The sequence below is a fragment of the Diabrotica virgifera genome, chromosome 3, assembly GCF_917563875.1.
Source record: "Diabrotica virgifera virgifera chromosome 3, PGI_DIABVI_V3a".
Classification (NCBI taxonomy): Eukaryota; Metazoa; Arthropoda; class Insecta; order Coleoptera; family Chrysomelidae; genus Diabrotica; species Diabrotica virgifera.
Window position 1 is genome coordinate 126,627,171 of NC_065445.1, and position 6,748 is coordinate 126,633,918.

Genomic DNA, 6,748 nt, shown 5'->3' on the forward strand with positions numbered 1-6,748 from the left:
TATGTTCATCAAATGTCTTAGAAAAGACCAGTATATCATCAATGAAATTTACTGCAAATCCTGTCAGGTTATTTTTTCTTATAATATTTCCCAAAATTCGTTGAAATATGGCTGGAGATGTTTTAAGTCCGAATGGTAAACAGGTCTATTGGTAATGTCGTTCTTGCGTTACAAATCCAGTTTTGTGTCGGTCTGTAATTTTTAATGGAATAGCCCAAAAAGCTGAATTTATATCCAGAGTTGTAAAATAATTACAATTTATTGTTTTTGTTATTAAATCTTCTATGAGCGGAAATGGTTTTGATTGAGGTATAATTATTTTATTTAAATCTCTGAAGTCTATGCATAATCCACTTTTTTTTCCTTCGTCCCTTTTAAAAGCTAAGGTAACAGGTGCCGCAAATGGACTGTAAGATTCCTCAATCAACTCATGTTTTAAAAGTTGTGAGATTTGATTTTCTATTTCTATCTTGTCTTGGACTGAACATCTATATGGTCTTTTATAGCAATATTTATCAACTTGCAAATCTATACAGGCTTCATATTTCTTCACTTTGCCAGTATCATATTTATTTTTAGCAAAAATTTCAGTGTAACTATCCAATAATGTGTTTATCTGATTTCTTTGATCAGTGTTTAAATGTTCTGTATCTATATTAAATTTGTTGGTATCTATACCTTCATTAAAGTTCACTGCATATACTTCTTTACATGTAATAACTCTGCATCCAGCATAATCAATCCTTTAGTTTTACCTCCTCCACTTATTGTTTTTATTGTGTCATAACAATAATTAGGTTTTATATTCGTCACCTGAACTAATTTTGAATTTATTAATGTTATTCGTGAACCAGGATCATACAGCGCCTTGACTTCTAATTTATCATTTAACATCACTGAAATCTCAATTAGTGGAGGAAATTTTAGTTTTTTGAATCTTCATTACTCAGTTCAACTTCTAATAATGAATTAGAATTTACGTTTTTATCATCTGTCATTTCTTTTTCATAGTTATACCAGCAAACATTCTCTTTATGAAATCTATTTAATTTTCCTTTCTTCTCACAAATTCTACAAGATTTTTTTTTCAGTTCGATTTATTTCTTGGTTATTGTATTTATTTCCAGTGCTTAAGTTTTTCTTTGTGTAGTTTTTTCTTGTTAAATTTTCTAGCCCTCTTATGCAGTTAAATAAGTCATTTGCATATTTAAGACTTTCTCTGTCTATTCTATCCGTTATGTAGTTTGGTAGACCGGTGGCAATCAAATAAATCAAGGTCGGTATATCTATGGATTTGTTTATTTCCAGCAACAGTCTCTCTTTTTTTAGAGCATATTCTAACATTGATCCTTGTATATACTTAAAATTCATAGCGTACCTTATTGGTGACCAGCCTTTATCAGCAAATGTTTCACTTAAACTTTCTTTCCATACAGACCAATCAGAATCTATAGTATGTTTGATAATCATTGAAGTGTACCAATCTACGTAAGTATCGTCTAATAGTAGTTTTAGAATTTCTATTTTGTGTATCTCTTTATCTATTTTTAAACGTGTACATTCACTTTCAAAATTTTGTAACCATTGTTTGACATTTGTCGTATTTCTTGAAAATACCTCTATTGAAAATTCTGCTGGTAATCCGATCTTATTTTCTGGATTTTTTGTCAATATTGGTTTTGTCGATAACAACTCATGACTTTCTTCTAACTTTTCAAGTAAAAACCCATCAAATTGTACATTGTCATTATCTAAATATGTTGACTTCATTTCCTTGGTTAATGTTATCCAAACTTGTCTCTTGTCGTGTCTTCTCTGCAGGGATCTTTTTATTTTGTCAAATATTTCATGCTTTAATATTTCCTTGTGTAAATTAACTGGTTGATACTCTATAGGCACAATAAAAGTTTGATTTTGTGTATCCGTAATGGAAGTTATGACATAAATATTTGTCTTGTTATCATCTGGTTTAGCTTTTACAATAAATTCAAATCGTAATTTCTCCATTATGTAGGTATCCAATTTAAAATTTTCCACATGTATACGAATTGTCGATTTATAAGATTGGATTTTTTTCTAAAGCATAACACAATATGATTCTCGTCTAAAACAAAGTTTATTTAATTTTTACATAACTAATATTAACTAATGAAATACTAACCTAAAACAAAGAATCGACAATTAAATGTTCATGCTTTACATTTCTTATTATAAGAACTTGAATTGTCTTTTAAACTTTTAAATATTAAATTATATTAAAGCAAATTCATTTATGATTGTAATGACAACTTGCCAAGTCAGTGTCACCACAAAGCTTACATGTATAAGGCCTGTAGACCCAGTAGAAGCACAGTTGTAGCTAATGGAAAGTGAGTTCTTACTAGTCAAATTCCAAATCGAATATTTCAACGTGAAATAACCAAAAAATCAAGCACTTTTCGGGGAAAACTCAAATTTTTTAAAGCATTTGAAAAAAGCTTTATTTTTGTTTTTTTAAAAAAGTTTCTAACATCAAAAGTAAGTAACTTACGATCAAAAGAATGTTGGTTCATTTTTTTGTTGGTAAAAAAATCGTGAAAATCACTCCCAATTAGCATCAAAATAGTATAATGTACAACAAGTGAGAAAAAAGACATATTTCTCACGAGCGCAGAAGTTTGTTGGCACGAGCCGAGCGAGGCACGAAGCGAGGGCCACACATCAAGCGAGGGAGAAATATGTCATTTTCTCATGTGTTGTACACTGTACTTTTTCTATGGATGCGGTTTTGTCAAGAGTTCAAACTTCAAAATTAAATAATTTAGGTGCTTTTAGGTATATATTATGCATAAATTGAAATAGAATACATATACATGTAGGTATTTAATATTCTTAAAATGTATTATTATGTATCACTTTATCAATCAAAGATAGAGTAAAAATTTAAATTTTTAATTATAACGCGGGCACATGAATTTGATACACCCTGTATATTGATTTGTAACTATTTAGTAGTCAGAAAACCATGGAAGTAAGTAGAAAATCATGGAAGAAAACCAAAAAGGAACCAAAAGGACAATGCAAGAAAATCAGGAGGAAACAAAACAAGCGATAGAAGAAAACAACAGAAGTATAGAGAGTATCAAAAAGGAAATGGTTAAAAAAATCGAAGAGATTGCAGAAATGAGAGAGAAACAGGAGATAGAGATTAAAGAAATCAAAATCAAAATGAAGGAGATAAACAATTGCCGAAATAATGAAAAACTAATTGATGATATCAGAAAACAACGAGAGACGGGAGACAGGAGGGAAATACTCATCCAAAGTCCGGGTGATATTAAAATACAGTTTGGCGGGGACGTAAAAAAATTACACCCAGTAATTTTCATAAATAATTTAAAAAAGAAAGTACGATAAATTGGTAACTTCGAAACAGCCAAAGAAACGATAAGGAACGATCTTAAAGATGAGGCGAGTTTATGGTTTGATAGCAAAGAAGAAGAATTGGACAATTGGCATAAATTCGAACAAAAGTTCCTGAGTTATTTCTGGGGAAAAATACAACAGATAGAAATAAACAAGGAGTTGCAAAATGGGAGGTACCATGATAGAATGGGTATTTCAGAAAAAACATACGCACTACAGTTATACAACAATGCAAAACACCTACATTACAATTATTCGTCCGAACAGCTAGTAGAACTGATAGCCAGACATTTTGAAGATACCTTAGAAGATCACATAACTTTACAAAACTACAAAGATATCGACAGTTTGTGCCAATTCTTACAAATACGAGAAACAAAAATTAGAGAAAGAGAAATAAGAAGATCGCAAGAAAATTATAGACAACGCGAAAATCAAGACTATAGAGATAGAAGACAAAACTTTAGGAGAGATTATACAAGAAGAGAATTTATTCCGATGAGGGAAAACGAAAATAGAGACAACGGAAGAGAAAACTATGAACAAAGAAATCGGCCATGGAACGAAGACAGATATTGAGAAAACCAGAATAGAAATAACACCCGCAAATATCAAGAAGACAGAAATAATAATAGAAGGAATGAACAGGAAAATCGTGAAAACCGATACGGGTCCGACAGACCAAGAGAAAATAAAAGAGCGGTAAACAATACGCAAATAGGTGAATATGACGATGAGAGAAACAAAGCGACGAAAGAAGAAGCGAAGAAGAACAGCAGGCGTTTTTTCACGAAGGCTCTCACTAGACACAAAAAAACAAACAGGAATTTTTTGTCACCCGAAGGAAGTTATTAAATTAGCAGGAAATAATGATAAAAGAAGTGGAGTAAATTTAAAATTTGTAGATAGTTTTATCAATGAGAAACCGATTAAATGATACTGGTTCGGAAATTACATTGATTAACAGGAAAGTAATAGAAGAGGTTAATTTAACGAATTTAATTTACAAAATTCCCGGGGTAAATTTAGTGGGCGCAAATAAACGGACTTTGGCAACAATAAATAAAGGAATACGAGTAAGGGTTCGATTGGGGAAGAAATTTTATGCATTACAATGTGTTATAATGCCGAACATGATGCATGATATGATCGTAGGAGTGGACGAATTGCCAGAAAAACATCTGGTGATAGATTTCAAAAATAGCACGATGAAAATCACAGAGGAAAAAGAAGAAGAACAGGACATTCTGGAAATGGACAAGGAACATGAGAAACGGAAAAAGGAAAATTTAGACAAAAAACAAACGGTGGAAATGAATTTGGCAATGAAGCAAGGACAGAAAAGAAAGAGGAGAAAGCAGCAGAAGATAATTAAAGAAGATGAAGCCTGGGATTCCTCGAAAGAAGAGATGAGCCCAGAAGAAGAAAAAGAAGAAAAAATATTGACAAAAGAAACTGAAGCTTGGGATTCCTCAAAAGAAGGGATGAGCCCAGAAGAAGAAGAGATCAGAATAGAAAAGGAAGGCGAAAGAGATACAATTGAAACTGTAGTATTTGAAAAAGGAGTATGCGAAATGGAGGAGACAGAATACACAATAAATATGTGTAAAGAATCGGAGGAAAAAGATAGAAAATTGATATGTGGAGAAGAAAAGAACTGCATGTAATATTGAGGGAGCATGAAAATTTAATAAATGAAGAAAACAAAGTAGCCAAAAAGTATGAACATTCCTTTGAGGTTAAAAACGTAGAAAATTTTCGATCGAAAACTTACCCAATCCCATATAAGTACAGACACAGGGGCAAAGGAAGCAATTGTTTTTCAGGCGGGACTAAATATTTTGACATAGGAGAAAAGTGTTGTTGTCACTTTTCGTTGCACTTATTAAAAACGATTTTATCTCAAAACAAGGCGGGGATGTTATTATGTATCACTTTATCAATCACAGATAGAGTAAAAATTTAAAATTTTAATTATAACGCGGGCACATGAATTTGATACACCCTGTATATTGATTTGTAACTATTTAGTAGAAGGTAGCTTTTACGCAGTGTGTTTCTCCCTTAATGAGTTTTTCCCTGAAGACTTAGACATTTGTAAATAAGTGAAGTGAAATGACAATTTATTTCGGATTAAATTTAAAAAGATTGTGTTACGGGAAAGGTAAAATCCACAGGTAATTTTAATTATTAGTTTTTAGAAAAATAAAGGTAGAGAGATTTGGAATTTTGTCTGTTTGTTTAAACACAAGAATTTTTGTATAATTTCCGAAAAGTGCTTAGTTTGAGTAGAAGTATTGTTTGAAAGAATAGCTGGGTTTTTCGAATGGAAAAGAGAAATGTTTCTGATTGGCTTGGCAATTTGGAAGGGGGAACGAGAGGTTTTGAATGTTCAGACAGCTTGGAAAGGAAAGATTATTGTGTGGTCGGCATCCGAGAAAGGCAGTCGAAAGTTTTCGCGTATAGTTCAGAAGCAAGTACTAGTGGTTGTTTGATAGTGGACAGTAGCTGAAAAGTGGAACGAGAGACAAATCAAATCGAGAAGAAAAACCTCTTTGATTCTCTAAAGTCCAAGAGAGTAAGTTACAAGATTTATCGTTATTAAAATTATTTGTGACACCAAGTAAAAAATATACTTTGGTCTCAGGAGATTATTATTGAGAGAAAGAGAGGAGAAAGTTTTGGAGATTATTGAACGAGTACTGGTCAAAAGCGGCCTGGCTTGTGTTTTGGAGAAATAGTTGCAAGTATGCTGCTGGATTGATGCTGAGAACGGAGAGGGCTTTGATTGGTAGCCTAACATAATCAACAAGGAAGAGCTGTTTGGGTCAAGAGGAGACATCATTGTGTGTGAATCAAAAAGATCAATCAATAACTTATGTGATAGATGTTTTTTTATAATCAGAAGTTAAAATATTTGCGTAAAAGCATATGAATTAAAATTCCAACATTTCAATAATTTAATAGGAAGTATAAGTAGTTTGCGAATACCTAAATTTGTTTGTTTAGCTTTTTTTATAAATGGAATCAGGAACAAAGCGATAAATATTTGTTTAAATTAGATTAATTATATGGTAAAAGTTTCATTTGGACAATTATTATATGCCCACAGGATTTAATTGATAGATATTCAGAGCATTGCTTTTGATAATAAAGGTATTTGTATGTGCTTATTTAGGGTCCCGGTAAATTCGTAACTATTTTAATCCCCCATCCTAATTACAAGCCAACTGGTAACTCTTACGCGCAGGTAATTTTGCGGTAACCCATCAAGTACCGGTGAATTTGAAACTTTCTTTTCTAAGTAATTACTAACGATGTTGATAACCGGTATTCCAGATAT